Source organism: Tiliqua scincoides, chromosome 4 (genome assembly GCF_035046505.1).
Source record: "Tiliqua scincoides isolate rTilSci1 chromosome 4, rTilSci1.hap2, whole genome shotgun sequence".
In the NCBI taxonomy this organism is placed as follows: domain Eukaryota; kingdom Metazoa; phylum Chordata; class Lepidosauria; order Squamata; family Scincidae; genus Tiliqua; species Tiliqua scincoides.
In genome coordinates this window covers 5,891,692-5,914,787 of record NC_089824.1, presented here as the reverse complement: position 1 = coordinate 5,914,787, position 23,096 = coordinate 5,891,692, and positions in this window count along the sequence as shown.

Below are 23,096 nucleotides of genomic sequence, written 5' to 3'. Positions count from 1 at the left end.
GGGGAAGGTCATTTATTAATAGGGCCGTAAGAACATAAGAACAGCCCCACTGGATCAGGCCATAGGCCCATCCAGTCCAGCTTCCTGTATCTCACAGCGGCCCACCAATGCCCCAGGGAGCACACCAGATAACAAGAGACCTCATCCTGGTGCCCTCCCTTGCATCTGGCATTCTCACATAGCCCATTTCTAAAATCAGGAGGTTGCACATACACATCATGGCTTGTAACCTGTAATGGATTTTTCCTCCATTATATATCTCCATTATATATCCGTGGACATTATATATCTGGACTTTCAGAAGGCGTTTGACACGGTCCCTCACCAAAGGCTACTGAAAAAACTCCACAGTCAGGGAATTAGAGGACAGGTCCTCTCGTGGATTGAGAACTGGTTGGAGGCCAGGAAGCAGAGAGTGGGTGTCAATGGGCAATTTTCACAATGGAGAGAGGTGAAAAGCGGTGTGCCCCAAGGATCTGTCCTGGGACCGGTGCTTTTCAACCTCTTCATAAATGACCTGGAGACAGGGTTGAGCAGTGAAGAAAATATTTCTTTACTCAGCGTGTGGTCGGTCTGTGGAACTCCTTGCCACAGGATGTGGTGATGGCGTCTAGCCTAGACGCCTTTAAAAGGGGATTGGACAAGTTTCTGGAGGAAAAATCCATTATGGGGTACAAGCCATGATGTGTATGCGCAACCTCCTGATTTTAGAAATGGGTTATGTCAGAATGCCAGATGCAAGGGACGGCACCAGGATGAGGTCTGTTGTTATCTGGTGTGCTCCCTGGGGCATTTGGTGGGCCGCTGTGAGATACAGGAAGCTGGACTAGATGGGCCTATGGCCTGATCCAGTGGGGCTGTTCTTATGTTCTTATGTTCTCCAGAAACTTGTCCAATCCCCTTTTAAAGGCATCTAGGCCAGACGCCATCACCACATCCTGCAGCAAGGAGTTCCACAGACCGACCACACGCTGAGTAAAGAAATATTTTCTTTTGTCTGTCCTAACCCGCCCAACACTCAATTTTAGTGGATGTCCCCTGGTTCTGGTATTATGTGAGAGTGTAAAGAGCATCTCCCTATCCACTTTATCCTTCCCATGTATAATTTTGTATGTCTCAATCATGTCCCCCCTCAGGCGTCTCTTTTCTAGGCTGAAGAGGCCCAAAAGCCGTAGCCTTTCCTCATAAGGAAGGTGCCCCAGCCCCATAATCATCTTAGTCGCTCTCTTCCTTTTCCATTTCCACTATGTCCTTTTTGAGATGTGGCGACCAGAACTGGACACAATACTCCAGGTGTGGCCTTACCATCAATTTGTACAACGGTATTATAATATTAGCCGTTTTGTTCTCAATACCTTTTCTAATGATCCCAAGCATAGAATTGGCCTTCTTCACTGCCACCGCACATTGGGTCGACACTTTCATCGACTTGTCCACTACCACCCCAAGATCTCTCTCCTGATCTGTCACAGACAGCTCAGAACCCATCAGCCTATATGTGAAGCTTTGATTTTTTGCCCCAATGTGCATGACTTTACACTTACTTACATTGAAATGCATCTGCCATTTTGCTGCCCACTCTGCCAGTTTGGAGAGATCCTTCTGGAGCACCTCACAATCACTTCTGGTCTTCACCATTCGGAAAAGTTTGGTGTCGTCTGCAAACTTTGCCACCTCACTGCTTACCCCTGTCTCCAGGTCATTTATGAAGAGGTTGAAAAGCAATGGGAGATGTGAGCCCCCACTGGCAGCATGCTGTGCCTTGTCAATTTTCAAAAACCTGGTGGTGTGCCTTGACCATTTTAGTGCCTTGTCAGTGTGTCATGAGATGAAAAAGGTTGAAAATCACTGCACTAGAGAGAGACAAGGAGTTATTCATTACAAGACTCTCTAGCACAGTGTTTCTCAAACTGTGGGTCGGGACCCACTAGCTGGGTTGCGAGCCAATTTCATGTGCAAGCCAATTTCAATAATTTATTTTTAATATATTAGACTTGATGCTACCATGGTATGTGACTGCCTTTGGGAAATGTTACAGACCTGCACTTTAAACAAGCTACTATGTCTATTCTTTTAACAATGATAGTAAATGGGCCTTACTTCTGGGTAAGTGTGGGTAGGATTGCAGCCTAGGATTGTCCAAAATTTCCCTGCTTGATGATGTCACTTCCGGTCATGACATCACTTCTGGTGAGTCCTGACAGATTCTCATTCTAAAAAGTGAGTCCCAGTGCTAAATGTGTGAGAACCACTGCTTTAGCACAGGGGTGTCAAACAGAAGCAGCCCCTGAATCTCTTTTTCGCCCCCCCCCCCATGATAATTGGGCTGTCCCAGAACCTCCCTTTCAGCAGCTCTGCTTCTGCTGAGGTTCTGGGAGAGAGAGACAGAAGGAGGCCACAGAAGATAAGAAATGCGTCAGGGTAAAGGATAGACCAAGAGGAGGGAGACACTGCCAAGGTTCTGGGAGAGCCCAATTTGCAGGCAGGCTGCCCTTTCAGCAGTGATGCTTCTGTCATCTCTCAATTGCTGAGCTGTGAAGCGATGCCTCTACTGAAAGGCATTTCTTGATAAAATGGGCTGTCCCATATCTTGAAAATATGATCAAGATTTGCGCATTTTCTCTTCTGTCATTTGCAGCTGATGAGTTTCAATGTATTTTTGGCCACCATCTGCTTAATAAAATAACTTCCAACTTATTGATGTAACTTCTGGCCTCAGCAGGAGCCATGAATGCTCTTTGGCCCACTATATGAAACAAGTTTGACACCCCTGCTCTAAAACGCCTGAGTTTATAGGATGTAGGAATGCATAAGGGAAGGACCTGGAGCTAGGTCCAGTGATCTACCCGTTTGGCAGCTGTGGGGAAAAAGTAATGTCCACCAGCCCATTTGAGGTAACCGGGGGTGAAGGGAGAAAGTGGAAACAGCAGAGAATAATGCATAACATCCCAGATGAACAAAAACATTGAACCAAAAGATGCCAGGAGGAAGTGGCGTAGCTAGAGGGGGTGCAAAGTCATTTTGGGTGGGTGGAGCAAAATGGAGGTGAATGCAGGATGGAGCCCATGGGTAGTCAAGATGAATGCCTCCGTTTTGCCCCCCCCCCACCTGGAATGGCTCCAAAGGGGAGGAGGAGGGGCTGCTTGCCCGCCGCAGTGAGGCTCCCTGCAAAACTTCGTGCTTTGCACCCCCTCTAGCTATGCCACTGCCAGGAGGGACAACGAGAGAGCAGACGGCAGCCAGGACAGGAACTAGAGTTTACCAACTGACCAGAAAATGCACCCAAGCTTGTTTCTGTGTCATCAACAGCAGTTTAAACTGCAGAAACCAGTAAATAAACTTCTATGGCATGGAGATGAGCAGTAGCAACACCTGCTACATTCTGCCGATGAAGCTTCTGGAGAAAGCAGAGGAGTGAGTGCTAGTACAAAGGCTGGCAACCCAGCACAGTGCAGTAATGAGAGCATTATTGAGAGGTGATGCTAGCCTCACTGTAAATACTCATTCCAATCCCATTCAGCCTGAAAATGTTGGGGGGGTGAGAAGATGTGCAAAGAAGACCTAAGCCACTTTTTCATCAACCAAAACTGGAGCAGATAATGGCCCCCACACCATAGGAAATGAGAAAACTCTGGTCCCGCGGACAAATTCAGACCCGTCAAAGTGTTCTGTGGAAAAACACAAGTTCCCTAAGACGCATGAAGATGGCGCCTCAGCTGTGGTTTCCTCTCATGTTCAAGCGGGCTGTGTTTGCTTTGGTTTTGGGAAGGGGATTTGGACAGCGGAGGACATGGTTTACACAGCTTAACCACAAGAAGTACAAAGCGAAGTGGCCTCTCCACGCTTGGTGTCAAACGCTCATGGTTTGCTTGGATTAACTCCCCGTTGAGACGCATCTCGCCTTCCCTCGCATAAACAGAGAAGTAGAAGACGCATTCCTCTCTCCTCCGTGCCCCAGACAGGACACTCAAAGAACTGAGCAAAATACAAGAGAGGAAGCCATAGCCTCACAGCCAGCCCGAGGCAGGAATGGATCAGTCAAGTCTGTCTGCACGTGAAGCCGGATGAGGTGGTAGATGGTACCACTGCCGGTAGAGCAGAAACACATTTCTGAATGGTCCCCTCCCTTCAGAGAAACCCCCCAGTCACTTTCTCCATTATGGGCTGGTTTGGTGAATAGCAGGGCAGTTTTATTCCATTGCAGGAGACACTGACAAGTGGTGTGTCGCACATACCGTCTGAAGTGGCATGCACTGACCATAGGCCGTAGGCATGAGGGAACACTGAGTGTCTTGTTCATTCATAGGTGCTTCCCTCCAGCCATTGAGGTTTTCCCAGCAGTGGAGGTAGCATGAAGGCACAGGCTCCAAGGCCACCAATTATGTTGCTTGAGATGATGGACTTGAAGAGCCTCTCTACTGACACAAGGCCAGCTCGCTTCTGGTGTGAGCAGAAGAGAGTAGTGCAGCAATGGCCCTCTTGTCCACTAGAGGTGGTGCTGAGCCCTTGGCCAAGCTCAGAGAGCCTAAGCCGGTAAATGAGTGGAGGGGAAGGGCTGCAGGGGTCCTCCCCTTTTCTGCTCAGACCAGCTCTTCTGGGCTTGGGTGAGCCTTCAGTGAAGGTCTGGATTACATTGAGTAGCAGAAACGGTGAGAGGGGCATGGGTGAGGCAAAAGAACAAACCTGGGGATGCAGCTCAGATCAGCCTTGAAGTTGGTAGTGGGTCTTCTTGTTCTTCTCTCAGTCCCTGCAAGCCTTTTCTCCCATTTTGCAGACTTTTCAGTCGTGGTACATTCAGTTATCAGTTCCCTTCTACTCTCCAATCACACATTGTGGCTGTCCACTTAATTCACATTTAGCCATAGAGATTACAAAAATACATATTGAGGTGCTCAGGGATGCAATGATGTGCGTAGGGGAAAAGTGGCAATGCCATGATTGTTTCAAGCAAATGGGAGCAGTAGAGTGGTTACGGAGATGGCACTTTAAGCATTGCAGGCCCTCCAGCATGCCATGTAAGCAGCCTCTCCCACTTGCTGTCAGCGCCATTTGGGGCAGTAATGCGTAGGCAACACTGCCATCAGTGGCCTAGCTGGAGGGAGTGCAAAGCACCCCCATTCAATATTGTGGCTACGGGGGGGGGGGTGCCCTGGTAAGTATTGCAGACAGTGGCATAGCTAGAGAGGGGTGCAAAGCGCTAAGTTTTGCAGGGAGCCTCACTACCGTGTGCAAATGGCCCCTCCCTTTCGGAGTCATTCCGGGTAGGGGGAGCAAAATGGAGGTGAATGCAGGATAGAGCGCATGGGCAGTCAAGGCGAATACCTCTGTTTTGCTCCCCCTGCCCGGAATGGCTCTGAAGGGGAGGGAGAGGGGCTGCTTTCTCACTGCGGTGAGGCTCCCTGAGAAACTTAGTGCTTTGCACCTCCTCTAGCTACGCCATTGACTGCAATTCTTACCACGCTGCCCCCCCCCCGTAACCACACTACTGAATGGGTGGGTTACAGCAAAGAACAAGCCACAAAAGAGAAACAAAAGAAAAGTAGAGGCATGCATATCAAGAGAACCCAAGGGGACCTGCAGCTTGTATGCAAGTCATAGTGTTCATTTTTGGCTTGACCCTCATACAAAAGGCCCCAGATTCAATTCTTGGCAGCATCTCCAAGTAGGGTTGGGAAAGACATCTCTCAGAAACCCTGGAAAGCTGTTGCTTAGCCAGTAGACCAATCAGACCAAGATGAACCAATGGCCTGACTTAATATAAAGTGCTTCAGACCTCCTCTCCCTGCTTTATGTTGCTTTTTTTTGCAGATCACCACATTGTACATTATACATTCATTCCAAGTGCTTTCGCCTGACTCCCAAACTATGTTACTGATGTTTACTGGAGTCCTAAATTCTTTCCATAACATCCCTGTTACCCAAAACAATTCAAGGTGACCACCAGGATTTCAAGGCAGACATAGCAGGTTCTTTCCTTAGGAGTTGGGCAGGAAGCCGAAGCTGATGTTTATGGAAGAGCAATGAACACATCTCATTAGCTACCAAGACCCGATTGCTGGACTTTGTCTCCCTGACTTATTAGCCACAACATACTAGCTGGAAAGAAAATGTTAGCATTGAGTCTGGAAGTATTTTCTTTCACAAGAAGATGTGCTCAGGATTAAACGCAGATTGCCAGGTCCTCTGGATTTCTGCTAAATGAAGGGGGTTACACATGAACTCTAGGCCCCCGATAGCACAAATATTGTACTTTATTCTTTTCACCTCGCAGCTAATTGAAAGGAAAGCTGGATTAAGAGGGAGTTTTTGTTTATCTAGCTGTCTCCAAAGCTCTAGATCAGGGGTCTCCAAACTTTTTGACCAGAGGGCCACATCAAATATCTGACGTGTTGTGGAGGGCCAGGGAAAAAATTTAAATATAAAATTTAAATAAATAAATTAGAGATGGAACTTAGATGAGTGAATAAATGAATGAATGGCTCATTCATTCAACCTCTCTGGCCCTCGGAACACCCTCCAGACACAGTCAGAGCACAGTTCTGGTCATGTTCAGTTGAGTGGGCTTTCAAGGGACTAGAGGTTGGCCGCGGGCCGGAAAGAGGCTTGCTGTGGGCCGCATCTGGCCCCTGGGCTGGGGTTTGGAGACCCCTGCTCTAGATCAGTGATTTTCAACCAGTGTGCCGCAGCACATTGTGTACTGCGAAATGTCTGCAAAACGGCCATGGGAGTTTGGAACAAAATTGCTGAAAAACTCTTCCAGGTTCTGGAGAAACTGTCTGTAGTAACAAATTGTCTTTTCCTCCATTGGTGGATCTGGCCTGCCACCCAAAATCATCCGGCCCACGCAGAGCTTGCCTTGAGAGAAAAAGCAAAGCCTCCCTCCAGACAGGAAACAGCAGAGCCACCGCCCAGGCTCATGGAGCCGTTCCCTAACACTGGCCCTTAATGGTTTTTTCCCCAGTGATCTGGAATTCCCTGCCCACAGAGGTCTGGCTAGCTCCATCCTAGTTAAGTTTTTGTCTGGTTGTAAAAATGTAATGGCTATTCCTGGGGCAAAAGAACATGAGAACATAAGAAGAGCCCCACTGGATCAGGTCAAAGGCCCATCTATTCCAGCTTCCTGTATCTCCCAGGGGCCCACCAGATGCCTCAGGAGTGTACAAGACAAGCGACCTGCCTCCTGGTGCCCTCCCTCGCATCTGGCATTCTGAAGTAGCCTAAAATCTGGAGATTATGTATACTCATCATGGTTGTAACCTGTGATGGACTTTTCCTCCAGAAATTTGTCCAGTCCCCTTTTAAAGGCATCTAGGTCAGATTCCTTCACCAAGGAGTTCCTGTGGCAAGGAGTTCCACAGATTAATTACACATTGACTTTTGACAGTGGTTAGCTATGGCTCTCACCAGTGGTTTACAATTTGTGTCGTTACCACCTTGGGATGGTGTTTTGGGGTTTGTTGGTGTTGCTTTTTTGTTGTTTGGTGAGTTACTTCTGCAATCTGTTAATGGCTCAGAGGAGTCCTTAAACAGGACCTGGAGCTGACCTTCTCTGGTATTGTCTTTTTCAGCATTGCTTCCCACAGTCGAGGGGTTGTGGAATATTTACCCTGCTGTGTTTGGTACTGTAGTGTATATATAGACATATACAGTGTTTTTTTTGTGAAAAAAAGGTGCAGGAACTCACAACTTGTTAATCTTTTATTTATTTATTTATTTATTTATTTATTTATTTATTTATTTATTTATTTATTTATAGGAGAAATAAAATATTTTTATGTGCTTCCCCCCTAAAGATGAACTTACTTCTGAGTAGACATGCATAGGATTGGGCTTTCAATCTCCACATCCCCTTCCCCCTAGCTATTTTTTCTACACATGGGGAAAAATACTGTACAGGTGCACTTGTAGCATGTAGTATGTAGTGTGGCACTACTTCGAGGAGAGGAAGCAGTGAATGGATTCCAAAAAATGGCTTACATGAGTTCCATGTAGTAAAATTGCTCTAAGCAACTGTGGGAGTAAGAACAAAAAAGGAATTCTTACACGAGAGGGGTCCTTAGGTGCACATAGAAACAGCTACATTGCAAACAAGCGATTAAATATGGTTTAATTCAGGTATCAGAATACTCTGTGTCTTTGGGAAGGTGCTTGGCATGCAATTGCATGTTCTCTGCTGCCCTGAGCAGCTGCTTTGCATTGCTGGAAAGGAGCTGCAAACGCTGGCTGGCGGAGGGCATGCTTGTGGGGGAAGGATGAGGAAGATCTCTGGCAAGGCTGGACAGCACGTTGTACACACATAGAATCCCTTTTCACCTGCCCTTAGCATGTGAAAACGGGTGCAGATATATACCTCTGCCAGGATTAAGAGCCCAATCCTAGGTATGTCTACTCTGAAGTAAGTCGTGTTCTAGTCAATGGAGCTTACTCCCAGAAAAGTGCCTAGGATTGCAGCCTAAGAGCCCAATCCTATGCATGTCTACTCAGAAGTCCACTTTAGTGAATGGGGCTTACTGTGGATAGTATGGCAGCCTTAGAGTCCAATCCTGTGCCTGTCTATTCTGCCTCTGTTTTGCTCCCCGCCCTCCTGGAATGCCTCCGAAAGGGAGGGGCCCCTGCAAAAAGGTGCCGGAACTCCGTCCCCCTGTGTTCCATTAGAAAAAAAGCCCTGGACATATATAAGGTAAGTCATGTTGACTTGCACTCATCTAAGAAGTCACTTTCTTCTAGTTCGATTAATTTATGAGTCAACAATGACTTCAGAGTCTGGCAAAAGTTCTCTATGGCAGCAGCTCAGATCAGGAGGAAAAACATGAAGATAACTAGCAGAATCTCTTGCTATTTTTCCATCTCCCTCACTTGGTCTCTATTAAGAACATAAGAGCAGCCCCACTGGATCAGGCCATAGGCCAATCTAGTCCAGCTTCCTGTATCTCACAGCGGCCCACCAAATGCCCCAGGGAGCACACCAGATAACAAGAGACCTGCAAGGCTTTCTGGGAATTGTAGTTAAGAACATAAGAGCAGCCCCACTGGATCAGGCCATAGGCCCATCTAGTCCAGCTTTCTGTATCTCACAGCAGCCCACCAAATGTCTACTTTTGAAACGCTTTAAAGGAATTGTTGTTGATGCCTCCTTGTTTCCCACAGCTTTATTTGGAAAGGGTAACTACTTACCCTGCACTGACCTTTGTCAATAGCATCCTAGTGTGATGATGGATGATGCCTGAGGACAAATGTTGATGCTTCATAAATCATGGACTTGCTCCTGCAGGCCACATGCCAGAAATCCAGAGGGGCAGCATCTCGTCCTTGGCTCCTCCCAGTGGCATAGCTAGAGGGGGGTGCAAAGCCAACCCTGGGCCTGAGACAATAAGTGGGGGAAGCCAGTGGTGTAACTAGAGGGGGTACAAAGCACTACGTTTTGCAGGCACCTGAACATGCCATTCAAGCAACCACGACCCCTCCCCTTCAGAGCCATTCTGAGCGGTGGGAGCAAAATGGAGTTACACACCTCTTCTTTGGATCTTCTCTGGTATTTACCTCCATTTTGCTCCCACCACCTGAAGGGGAGGAGGAGGGGCCACTTGCATTGGTGGGACTTTTTGTAGGGACCCCACTTTTTGTAGGGACCCCACTGCTGTGGAAAGCCCTTCCCAGAGAGACCCATCTCGCTCCCTCACTTGTCGCGTTTAGAAGTTGTATTGGAATTGCGGAAGAACTGGCGAGGAGGTAGATGTGGTGTCAGCAGTGGCCCCTTTAAGGGTAAGACCTGGGCATCCAGCAGAGTGTGCTGCACAGCTGCAGCCACTGGAAGGTAATAAGGCCTTCAGGTATATAGGGAGCACCTGAGGCAGAAAGGGTTTGGTGGGTTTTGAAGGAGTGCAGGTTGGAGAGGAGACTGACTTGGTTTATGGAATTGGGAATCAGACTGTGGATTGTGACTAGACTTTGGCTGTGGACTTTGATTTGGATACCCTGACGGATTGGACTGACCTACCTGGAACCTGACTTTGGACAGGAACTTGGCTTATTGGCAACTCTGATTGATTGGACTGGCTTGCAAGGCCCAGTGGATTGGGATTTGGCAAAACAGAAGTTAAACTGTTCTTCTTTGACATGGTCTTCCCAATTCTGTCACTGTGTATTCTAATGCTTTAAATTATATTTTAATATGCATAAATAAAATAAATACATAATGTGCTGTGTGTCTCAGCTACTCTCCTTTGCAGATCTTGGAGCCTTGGTGTGTGCAGTGTGGTCTGAACGGATGTTGCAGACAAAGACCAGCTGGCTGTGTTGGGCAGCTACATGGAGGGCAGTAAATCCAGTCGTGGAAATGGAAAGAAAAATACTCATACAACTAACTATCCTCCAAGTCTTATGGGGAGAAGAGAAAAGGATATTTTCCCCTCTTTTAAATGAACCAGAGCATTCTGATCGGAGAGAGGATAGCAAATTCTTGGAAGCTGGGAAGAAATTGTGCTAAGAGAAAAAAGGGCAGAGAAGATACAAGAGTTTCAGAGAGAAAACAAGAAAGAACCAGGTCAAGGAGGCTCGCACATTTGGGGCTTGTAGCACTGGGGACGAAGGAGTGGGGAGGTTGAAATTGGACATCATGTGTAGTTTAGGAATCCCAGAGAGACAATATGAAAATAAGAAAGCAAACTGGCGGGAAGGTAGCCCCAAGGCAGAGGAGATCCAGGAGATTAGTTTGATTCCCATCTCCTACACACACAGGCCAGCCTGTGTGAATTTGTTGTTACTGGATGCAGTCTAGCAAAGCTTTGATGGGATGGTTTTAGATCTTCTTTCTTTGCACACGGATGCACTGCAGAGTCTGAATCCAAGATGGCTGGTGTGACAAATGCATTGGGAACTGTTTACAGCAGAGATAGTCCAAAGTGGCGTTCAAGCACCTGCTCATCTTGGGTTATTGCTAGTGTGGTTCAAGTGCGTGAAGTTTGGCTATCAGAAAACTTTTTGTGGAGGGGGCAGATGTTTCAAACCAGAGGGCTATGAGAAATCCCCAAATGTGGCCACTGTTGTGGGCTGCCACCTACTGTGGAATTAAAAGTCTTTGCTAGGAGACAGCAACTGTTACCCTGCACATGCAGGGTCTTCCAAGATCTTGTCTGATCTTGGAAGCTAAGCAGGGTTAGGCCTGGTTAGTACTTGGATGGGAGACCACCTGGGAATACTGGGTTCTGTAGGCTTATACCATAGTCTTTCGAGACTGAAGGTTGTCAACCATTTTAGCTAGAAGGGGTGCAAAGCACTAAGTTTTGCAGGGAGCCTCCCTCCCAATATGCAAGTAGCGCCCCTCTCCTTCAGAGCCATTCCAAATGGGGGGGGGAGCAAAATGGAGGCATTTGCCTGGCTCTGAAGGGGCGGGGGGGCCACTTGCACGCTGCAGGGAGGTCCTCTGCAAAACTTAGTGCTTTGCACCCCCTCTAGCTACACTGCTGATCTTTGCAGCATTGCCACGGCTCCAACATCCATTCAACCTCTTGTAAATACCCTGGGAAAATAGTACTTCTGCTCTGCACTATGACTGCAGAGTGCAATCTCAGAACTGTACTCCACAATTTCCAGTTGTTCACTGTTCAACTGAGGCATTCAATTAAAAAAGGGCATTCCAACCCAGTGATTGGGAATCCTTGTGCTGTGGCTGACTTCCATGGAGAATTTCAAGGAAGTATGTTTCAGAGTTTTTTGCCGCCTTCGGAGAGAGAAGGTGAGCACGTCCCCTGATAAGGTGCGTGTCCCAGAATGTGCTGCCACCTGATAGAGCAGTGTTTCTCAACAAGTAGTACAGGTACTATTGGTGGTACCTGAAATAGTGTCTGGTGGAACTCGTGGGATTCCAGGACACCTGCTGCCTAGCAGTGAGACCAGGAACAGGACGCAAAAAACAGAGCTACTCAGAAAAGCTCTCCTGTCCACCCTGAGCCTCTTACTGGTGTTTGTTGCATCACATCTGGCCTCCCAACCCAGAAGTAAGTGGGGATGACATCATCACCAGTTACTTCTGGTAGTACATCAAATTGATGGACCGTGTGAAGTGGTACAGGGGAGGACAAACGTTGAGAAATACTGTATTTCTCAAAGTTTGTCTTCTCCCGTACCACTTCACACGGTCCATCAATTTGATGTACTACCAGAAGTAACTGGTGATGATGTCATCCCCACTTACTTCTGGGGATTCTGGGGTCACCCTATCAGCATGCATAGGGAGGTGGGCCCTGAGAGAATTAGTGACAATGAGAGCCAGGGACGGAGTGGTTTAGAAGTTTCATTGAGTCTCTTCCAGTATGCCATGATGTCCACTATACCCCGGGAGGGGAAGTGGTGGTGCACATGCAAAGGCTCCAGGCTTCACTTCCAGCATCTCCAGTTAAAGGATCTCAGACGGAAGGTGCTGGGAAAAGGCCTTTGCCTGAATCCCCGGAGAGGACCAGTGAGCAATCTGGGACAAGATGAACCGATGGTCTGACTCAGCGCGAGGTTCTCTGCATGCCTGCATGACTCTGCAATGAGGCACACTTCTCAAAAATGCTCTCTCTTTCCCCTCTGTTGTTCTGCTCACTCAGAATGTCCCCTGTTTGCAATACTTGGGGCCCTTTAAAGTGAGCACATGGAGTTTTTAGATGGTTATTTTTAACTAGCCGTAGAGAGTGACAGGAAAAACAGGAGGGGGGAGGGGGAGAAACATGCCAGAAAACTAAACATCCGCTCATAACGCCCGTCCACACGTGATGGCAATAAATTATCAATGTGTGTATTTTCTTTTTTTAATAAACAGCACAAGACACAAAGCAGAGCATTGAGACATGAGTTGTGATGGCTGGCACAAACACAGAGAGGTGTAAATCCTTCTCCTAAGTACAACTCCCCCCCCCACCAGTTCAGCTTCAGTTTTAAAAGAACAGAACTACATCTGTGGACTGCCTTTTTGCAAATGGCCTTCTAGTGAATGGCAAGAGGAGCAGCCATTGGTGGTGTAGCTAAAGGGGCTGAAAAGCATTACGTTTTGCAGGGAGCTTTGGCGAGGCATGCAAGCAACCCTTCTGCCTCCCCTTTGGAGCCATTCCGGATCGCTAGAGCAAAATGGAGGTGAAGACCCAGAGAAGAGGGGTTCGCCTCCGTTTTGCTCCTACCGCCCAGTGAGGCTCTAAGTCCCTGCCAAACTTAGTGTTTTGCACCCCCCTAGCTACACCACTGGCAGCCATAGCATGGGCTGCCTGCAAGTCTTGCAAACCTCTTTTTTCATTCAGGATCAAAGAATAGACCACTTTCAGCTTATGCTTAACCTTTGGGTGTTTGGGAGAAACACCCCCCCCTCGCTAAATAGCTGCCATTGGGTTGCAGGGGAACAATCTGGATCTGGACTGCCACTGGAGGAAGGGGTGTGTCAATCTTTGCCCCCTGTGACTATTCCAGTCTGGATGATCCCACTCCTCTTTCTATAGGTGTGTGGGAGAGATTCAGGTATTGCTCAAGGGCTAATTAAGGGTCCTGACAGTACCTCTGAAGCAAACCCTTGGATGGTGGCTGGACTTCACCTGCTTGCAGTCCTCATGGCTGGGTGAGGCCCACAGCAGTTTAGCTCTGAAACCAAAATCTGGCAGGTGGACTGGTAGATGACCAGAAACAGATGTGAGATGCATGTGCATAAGGCAAAGATTTTTAATTGTCTCTTTAGAATATTGTGAGCTGTAGAAGGCAAAATGTGGTAGCTGCTTTACTGATGCGCTTGTTTAGCTCGGTATCATCTGCATTGGCTCGGTCATGTTGTGAGAATGGATGATGGGCGGATCCCAAAGGATCTCCTCTATGGAGAACTCGTGCAAGGAAAGCGCCCTACAGGTAGACCACAGCTGCAATACAAGGACATCTGCAAGAGGGATCTGAAGGCCTTAGGGATGGACCTCAACAAGTGGGAAACCCTGGCCTCTGAGCAGCCTGCTTGGAGGCAGGCTGTGCAGCATTGGCCTTTCCCAGTCTGAATAGACACTTGGCCAACAGACCAAGGCAAAGAGGCAAAGAAGGAAGGCCCACAGCCAGGGAAGCAGACCAGGGACAGACTGCACTTGCTCCCAGTGTGGAAGGGATTGTCACTCCCGAATCAGCCTTTTCAGCCACACTAGACGCTGTTCCAGAATCACCATTCAGAGCGCGATACCAGAGTCTTTCGAGACTGAAGGTTGCCAACAACCAGAAGGCAAAAGAGGGACAAACTGAGAGGCAGAATTAAGATAAAAAGGAAGGCAGCTGGGCACAGTGGTCTGGAAAAGTGACGTAGCCAGAGGGGGTGCAAAGCACTAAGTTTTGCAGGGAGCCTCCTATGACATATAAGTAGTCCCTCCCCTTCCCCTTTGGAGCCATCCCAAACCATTTCGCTCCCCCTGCCCAGAATGGCTCCAAAGGGGAGGGGCCACTTGCACACCACAGTGAGGCTCCCTGCAAAACTTAGTGCTTTGCACCCCTTCTAGCTACACCACTGGTCTGGGAGTGACTAGGGAAGCATTAGGGCGTACAGCCCGTGAAGGCTTTTCTGTGAACTGTATCCAGAGAAGCAACCCCCTTTCCACCCACATTCTCTTTTTAAGCACTTAATCACTGAAAATCAGAAAAGATCTGTACCATTTTTTTTTCCTTGGTATATTCTGAAAAAAGAATGTCAGGGAGCTAAGCATGTAAGCTGCCTTCTCAATGACAACAGCCTATGGGTCCATTTTGTCCCCTGCCCCTCCAAAGGCATCCCAGCAAATAACTGAGTCTTCTGCCAACTGTGTTCAGGAAAATATGAAACAGAGGAACCTTGTGCCCCCAAAGGCTGGAAAAACCTGCCCCCTCCCAAAACCTTGCTCACTTTGAAGTTATGTTGGAATCTTGGATGGAGCTTGGGGAGACTGGAAAGGCCAAACCTTTCCAACCGAAAGTAAGGCTGGCTTCAGCCTTCCGGGCAGCGCTGGAATCCTATTCCCTAAGCAGCAGCAGGGCAATGATTTGGGTGCCTTCATCGTTCAAGTCTGCCATGTCCTTTTTAAGGTGCCCCCCCCCACCAGGACAAAAGCAAACAAATGTGTTTGTCCCTATGGAATGCACACCCCATGTTGGGAAGGGCTTTTTAAAGGATTCTACATAAGAACATAAGAACAGCCCCACTGGATCAGGCCAGAGGCCCATCTAGTCCAGCTTCCTGTATCTCACAGCGGCCCACCAAATGCCCCAGGGAGCACACCTGATAACAAGAGACCTGCATCCTGGTGCCCTCCCTTACATCTGGCATTCTGACATAACCCATTTCTAAAATCAGGAGGTTGCGCATACACATCATGGCTTGTACCCCGTAATGGATTTTTCCTCCAGAAACTTGTCCAATCCCCTTTTAAAGGTGTCCGGGCCAGATGACGTCACCACATCCTGTTGGCAAGGAGTTCCACAGACCAACCACACGCTGAGTAAAGAAATATTTTCTTTTGTCTGTCCTAACCCGCCCAACACTCAATTTTAGTGGATGTCCCCTGGTTCTGGTGTTATGTGAGAGTGTAAAGAGCATCTCCCTATCCACTATGTCCATCTGTTATCTTGGATAACCTTGACACAAAGTATTCTCAAGCTGTCTGCAGTTGACAAGAGCATTGGCAAGGAGAACAGGATTATCTCATGACCACCACAACTCAAGGTCACCTCAGCAAGGAATAGACTCTGTGCAGGGGTCCAGGAGGTGGAGTAGAACAAGGCATTCTACTGAGGGGGCGTCCAGAGAGAAAAGATTTTGGTCAAGGAGAAGCACAAGGTGTTCCCCAGAGGACAAGCAGAGGATCCTGAACTGAGCACAGAGGCTGTTCTCTGGCAGGACAGGAACCAAATAGCTAGAAAGGGCGAGGATGAACATGAGCAGAAGAAGCTTCACAACATTTGCTACCACACCATTCTCAAGCTGTGAAATACTGATTTTTATGCTGCAACCAGCTTGCAATTTTTATCCTTGCCTTTTTTTTTTACTTATGGTTTTTTTTTAAATTAATTGTTGTCTATTAGCTGCCCCAGAAGTGCTTGCTTTTGAACAGTAGATATAAATCTGTAAAATAAATGGAAAAAAATCAATACTGCAAGTTTGTACAAGGGTCATGGGCTGGTGCTATTGGCCAGTGCTCAAAACATCACAGACGATCAGCAAAACTGTTTAAAAAAAAAGAAGAGAAAACTAGGGATAAAAGAATCACATTTTCTCCATCTGTTAGGCAAACGGCTTGCGTGAATTGTCCCTTCTTACAGTTTTTGCAAGACAGAGGTGAGATAGCCTCACTGGATATCATCTTGCAATCATCTCAGTAACAGTTAGGATAGGAGCTGGAAAGGTCTGTGGAAAATCAGACAGAGACATTAAATCAGACCGAGCTGTCAAAGGCCCCACAGCGCCTCCTTTTCCCTTGTGACATCAGAACCTTCTTTTTGGTCTGACCTGGATATCACTCAAAGCTCTGGCATGCAACTGGGCAGGATTTCCAGGGGATGATTTTGGGTTTAATTTTCAAATTCAGGGGGGAAAATCTCATAATAAAAGCTCCCAATTTACTAAGTAATGAAAATCACTGGGGAGCAGTGACTGAACACATGAAGATAATTGCAGTTCATAAGAACATAAGAACAGCCCCACTGGATCAGACCAGAGGCCCATCTAGTCCAGCTTCCTGTATCTCACAGCGGCCCACCAAATGCCCCAGGGAGCACACCAGATAACAAGAGACCTGTATCCTGATGCCCTCCCTTGCATCTGGCATTCTGACATAGCCCATTTCTAAAATCAGGAGGTTGTACATACACATCATGGCTTGTACCCCATAATGGATTTTTCCTTCAGAAACCTGCCCAATGAGGGGCAGGACAGAGTTGATGTACGAGCATCTGTGAGTTGGTTCTGAGGTGCATGTTTTTAAAGGGGTTGAAGGGGAGTCCGGTGAAGGTTGCAGTGCTAGCATCCTTTTCACCTGCACCATTTTCCCAATCTAAGGCTGCAATCCTTGCCTGGGAGTAAGCCTATTGACTATAATGGGACTTACTGCTGAGTGCACATGGATAGCATTGGGCTCTTAATTGACTCCTGGAAGCAAACATGTAGGTATCATGTTTAAGACCTGTATATTTTCCAATCAGGTGCAAAACAGTCCAAATGGATGAGAAGCTTTAAATGGGGAAAAGAGGGTGGGGAAAAAGATGACACCCTCCCCCAGCACTGTAGTGTCAATCTGATGCCGTCCCACCCTCCTCAGTTTTTTAAATTTTGAAAGTATCCCTAGAACCTCCTTATCCCAGATCTCCTGGGTCTTGTCCAGCTATACCCTCATATGTTAGGAGCCATTATTATTGATAATGATTTTAAATCACAAGCAAGGCCTGAGAGCTGGTTCCAGACTGGCCTATCATAAAGTGTGTGTGTGTGGGGTGAGGATAATAAACATGCATGGAGATTCAAGTGACCTTGAATCAAAGCCCCAGTGAGTGATTGTGTAGCATAATCTTGAACCACATTTAGCATCAATGGAATGGGACCATGGCACCACCTTTTGGACATCTGCTAGAATGACACTACAATCTTGTCAAAAATTCTCCTTTGCACTCTCTGCAAAGAGAGGAGGGGCAAAACTATGTTTTGCGCCAATCTACTCATGCAATCAAATACAGGCATGCTCCGGTATCCGTGGAGAATAGATTCCTGGCCCCCCAGATACCAGAAACTGCGGGTATGGGGACATCTGTCTCTGCAGCCCCCCAAATGCACCCATTAACACCTTTTTTAAACTTACTGCAGCCAAAAAGGTTTGCTCAAACCAGCTTGCTATAAGCTTATAAGCTCACAGCAGTCTTCCTTTTGGCAGCCTGGTTGCTTGAAAATAGATTGAGGTTAACAGGAAGAAACCGCAGATAAGTGAAACCATGAACATGGGATATGTGGATAAATCCCCTCCCCCATGTGTAAGAGAAATGTGGAGGAGTGGTCATGGTTAGGATGCAAAGGGAGGGGGTGTCCCTTGTTCCCTGCCTACCATTTTCAAGCCAAAATTCCCACCCTACCCCTGTGCAAGCAGCAAATAGCGATTGAAGCACTGGCCACTGCAGAGGCTATTTGATGCTTTGGGGGGTGATTCTGGGCTTAAATAGGGAAAAGATGGAAAGCTTGAGCAGACCCACTCCTCCTCCAAGCAGTCCTTTTGCCCACAGAAGAGGCACTTCTGGTCCGCAGCAGACCTCTGTCCCCTACATGTGGGCACAAGCTATGTTTGGCCCTAGAGGGCTGCCCGACGCTCTGCGACCACCAAAGCACTTTCGAGCTGTATTTCTTGAACCAATAAACATCCATGGATTATAACATGGGTCATGGAGGCTGCTTTCCCTGAAATGACCTGCGCTGGTAAAGCTCCATCTTGGACTCTGTCACTACCTGTATGTCACAGACTTTGGGAGGGGGATGGATTTTGTAAGTTTGGCTGCTTACCAATAACTGTGTTACAAAACATCCATCTCCTGTGCAAATCTGCACACTTGCATTTTGGCTGTTTCTGTTGAGGCTGGTCCCCTTGATCGTCTGCCAGGATGGACCATATCCACGCCCACCTATACGTTTTGGCCCATTCTTGACCAGGAACCACCTTAGAGCAAACAGTGGCAGTCATGTCTCTGAGTAATGAGGCTCCACCGGTCAAAATGTCCAAAGGCTCCTTCAGGGATCCTCAAACGGTCCCAGGCCTGCTGCCCACACTGAGCCTCGGAGCAGGTAGATCTCTGGCTTTCCATCCCAAACCTTGGGAACTAGTCCGACGGTTTCAAAATGAGACCAGGACATTTCTGAATGTTGTTTTAGCATATATTTCAAAATCTTTACTGTTGCCCATTTCACAACCCTGTGCAGGTTGTATGAGGCGCTGGGGCCAAAAAAGGGTTTGGGGACTCCCTGCTTCTCTTAAAAGTCTTAGGAGTTGCCTCAGGTCTTGATTCTTCAGGAGAACAGGAGGGGGGGGCAGAAACATGACCAAAATGGATTCTGCCTCCACTCGTCTGCAGGGCTGGGCAGCAAGGACAAACTGAGAGTCTCCAAAACGTGGCCCTGGAGTCTCCTCTGCTTCTTTTGCTGCTTCAATGATTTTGTGGAAGGCAGGTCGCTCTGCTGTTCACTTTCTGAAAGCCCAGAGAGAGGCTTAGATGCAGTGCTCATGCAGCACCAGAAGGTGGCGACAGAATCATTCCTCTGACTCCTGCTGCTTAGCTTGGACTAGAGGTCTATTCACACAGCACACTACATACATGTTCAGGTCTCATATACACGTCTCTGTGGGTGCAATCCTAACCCCTTATGTCAGTGCTTTCCAGCACCGGCATAGCGGTGCCAATGGGGCGTGTGCTGCATCCTGCAGTTGGGTGTCACTCACGGAGGCCTCCTCAAAGTAAGGGAATGTTTGTTCCCTTACCTCGGAGCTGCATTGCCCTTATGTCAGTGCTGGAAAGCGCTGACATAAGGGGTGAGGATTGTGCCCTGTGTGATAATGTGTTGATTTTTTAGAATTAACCTGGGCTAGACTGCCATGAAAGTGTAGAGTACAGTGCCTGTGTGTGAGTTCGTGCACTAAATGTAACATGTTTATATACACAGTATATATGTACAGAGCATATGTACAGGCAAAGAAGGAAGGTCCATAGCCAGGGAGACAGACCAGGGACAGACTGCACTTGCTCCCAGCGTGGAAGGGATTGTCACTCCCGGATCGGCCTTTTCAGCCACACTAGACGCTGTTCCAGAACCACCATTCAGAGCGCGATACCAGTCTTTCGAGACTGAAGGTTGCCAACTATGTACAGATCAACAATTGCCATTACACTGTCTGCAAATTGAACATGCATAGAACTGGACTTGGGAACAGGGCTAAGGGACTTGAGTTCTTGCTTCATTCACATTGCTGGGGACAGCAGAAACTTCTCCTGACTTGACCCTCCCAGCCTCACACTTGCATTTCCTTTACAAGCAGTCCCAATGCTGGCCATGGAATCCCCCAGAGCGGACTCCTCCTGGACAAGGCTTAATGAAGTCGCTTGGGGGGAGATTTGTGCCGCTCCCTTGGTTTTAACTCCATTCTCAGGGCTGGGTCTTATCTGGACAGGTAATCTTTCTTAAATCCTTATTTTGGTTCCTGCACTCTGTTGATGCTCAGAAACTAGGTCAATTCACACCGTCTGAGATCTCTTCCCCCAGGTGGAACTAGGAGTACACCTCCCATTCCACCACTTGCTCAGTTTCTGTCAATAGGAGGTGTGAGGGATTACCCATAGCAACCTGGATTTGGTTCAGGGACTGCCAGGGGACTTGAAGGAACATCTAGTTGCATTCAGGTGAACATGTGCCTGCTACATAAGCACAGAACAAAGATTGCTTTATGGAGTCAGCAGTTTGCAGATTATCACCTGCTTCAAAGCTTGTTACCCGTAAGTCCTTGGTGTCTTCTAACACCAACCTTGGGTGTCAGTGAGGGACACTCACTGTTAAAGGCCAACACTGACCATAGGTGTGGACCAGCAGTGACCATGCAGCTCTACTCCCATTTGCTGCGAATTTGGCAGTTCCCTCCCCATCCATTTTGTATCCCACACTGAACAAAAGCTGCTTTTGTAGGCTACATCCTCAAAGGCAGGAGGAACTTGGTGAGGTCTACGCTACATCCACAGGCATTTAAGGAAAGGCCACGCTCCATAATTAAAGCACAATCACATTCATCAGATGCAATCTCAGATGCAATGCAATGGTTGTGAAAATGCAGATGAAGCAGGCAAAATTAGTCCAAGCCTCAAGCCAACTGCAAACTGAGGCTAGACCTTCCAAGCTAAGGGGGCTGATAAAAAGAACCTGTTATTTCCCCCCCCCCCCTTCAAATAACTACGGAGCCAGCAGTACACTGCTCTCCAGCTGAGATTTAACCTTCATTTGACTTCCCATTTCCAGCCTGTGATAGCTTTGACAGATGTACATTTCTGGATGGAAGCTGAAGTGGGGAAAAAAATCAGTCACAGGAAGGAAATCTGTTATCCTCTCTATGTCCTCCTAAATGGAAGGGGAGCAGAAACCAATGGGGACTTGAGTAAGCATGAAGGCAGTTGATGTTGATGAGCCATCACTAATATGTAATGAGTGGGGAGATTCCGTCTCCACCAAGCTGTTTGGTTTGGCAGCTACAAATGGACAATCAGAGGTCAGGTTCCGGTGGAACATTCTTCACCCATACCATGGCTTCTATTCAAGGCTAAGTCTTCATGAATGTGAATTATCCTTCACTTCCAGTTTCCTATGAACTTGGGTTGGGCAAATTACTCAGATGAAAGTCAAGGACTTTGGGAGCTTCACCAAAATGTAGAATCTGGGAGAAGACTGCAGGGGTCAATTCCAAGTACACAGAAACGTTATATGGTCATAGCACAAGTCTTCATGCGCAACAGCCACGTGCAACAATTCTTTTCTCAGTTTGATTCCTTTCACTAGTTTCATTTTTCATTTAATTTTTTCCTGGATATATTGCCAAATTTTTCCATTTGTGTTTGTTTTTTAAAGTAAGAAAAGGCTCCTGCAGGAGCTCTGCTACATAGCTACCTCTTTGCAGTGGTGTAGCTACTGTAGGGGGTGCAAAGCGCTAAGTTTTGCAGGGAACTCACCTCCTCTTTGCAGTCATTCTGGGTGGGGGAGCCTCTATTTTGCTCTAACCACCCAGAATGGCTCCAAGGGGAGCGGCCACTTGCACACTGGCTCCCTGCAAAACAGTGCTTTGCACCCCATCTAGCTACACCACTGCCTCTTTGCAGATGCCATTTGAAGCACACCCCCCCAATCACAGTGGGGGGTGAAATGAAGCAAAAATATGATGGCCAGCATGAAATTAAATGGCAGCTAGCGGAACTGCATACAAGTGACATCCATTCATATCTATTTCCATTCATTCTGAAAAAAGAGGGCACATTTCCAAAGCAGAAGGTTCTAGATCAGTAAGCAGGGCTGGAAAAAAATCTTATGGGAATTTGGAGAGCTGTTGCTAATCAGAATAATAGACAATACTAGGGTGGATGGACCAAGGTTACGACTTCATTCAAGTTAGCCTTAGAAGTCTCCCTGTGTTGTGTCTCATTCATTGAACAGAAGCGTAACAGATAATCCTAGATTGTTAGGACTTTGGGGCAAGAACCAGAGATTGGAAGCATAGAAGACACTCAAGAGTCACATGGTCTACTTTACCTGCCTGTGATTGCGTGTGATCAGCCCTCCTCAGGTACAGGAAAGAGATATTGATGCGTGCCAGCCTAAACTGACAGACTATACAAAGTTTCTGGGTTGGGCAGATCTCATATACAAAGTAGGAGCTTGGCCTTTGTCCAACCAGCAGAGTGGTTCCTGTCACGTGGAATTCCATTCTGAAGGAAGCTATTTAGATTTGCGCCATTTGTCTTTTTCGAAGGACAATTTGGATGCGTGCGATGCAGACCGATGGGAAGCGGGGGCCTGGAAGTGGAGCCATGTGACAGCTTGGGAGATGGAGAATTTGAACATACTGACAGGACCTATACCCTAAATAAAGACTTTTCAGGCAGAAAAGGATTCCACTTCTGGACCCAACGCAGATGGAAATCCAAGGATAGCAACACCCCAGCCCCTGAAGATGCCATGAACCAGGAATTTGTGGCTTGGGGGGGGGCTGCAGGCCCTTACTGGATACCCACCCAAATTCCAAACCCTTGGCAGACAGCAGGCCTTTACCAAGGCGCAGCATTGAAGGTGCAGTGTTTACGTGACAAGAACAGGCCACGTGATCCTGACCGCTGAGCTCTGAGACACGACCGGCTGCAGGTCCCACTCTCAGGTTGCTCCGTCAATGTCCACCTCTGCATATCCTCACCTCTTACCAAGGATAGCTCTGCAAGTTCAGCTCCAGCAGGGCACTGATCAGTGGTGCACCTAAGAGGGCAGAGGGATACACTGCTCCACATGCAACACCCTGAGGAGGTGCCAACCCACAACACCAATGGCAGATCCTGAGGCATTGAGGTGGTTGCCTGAAGCC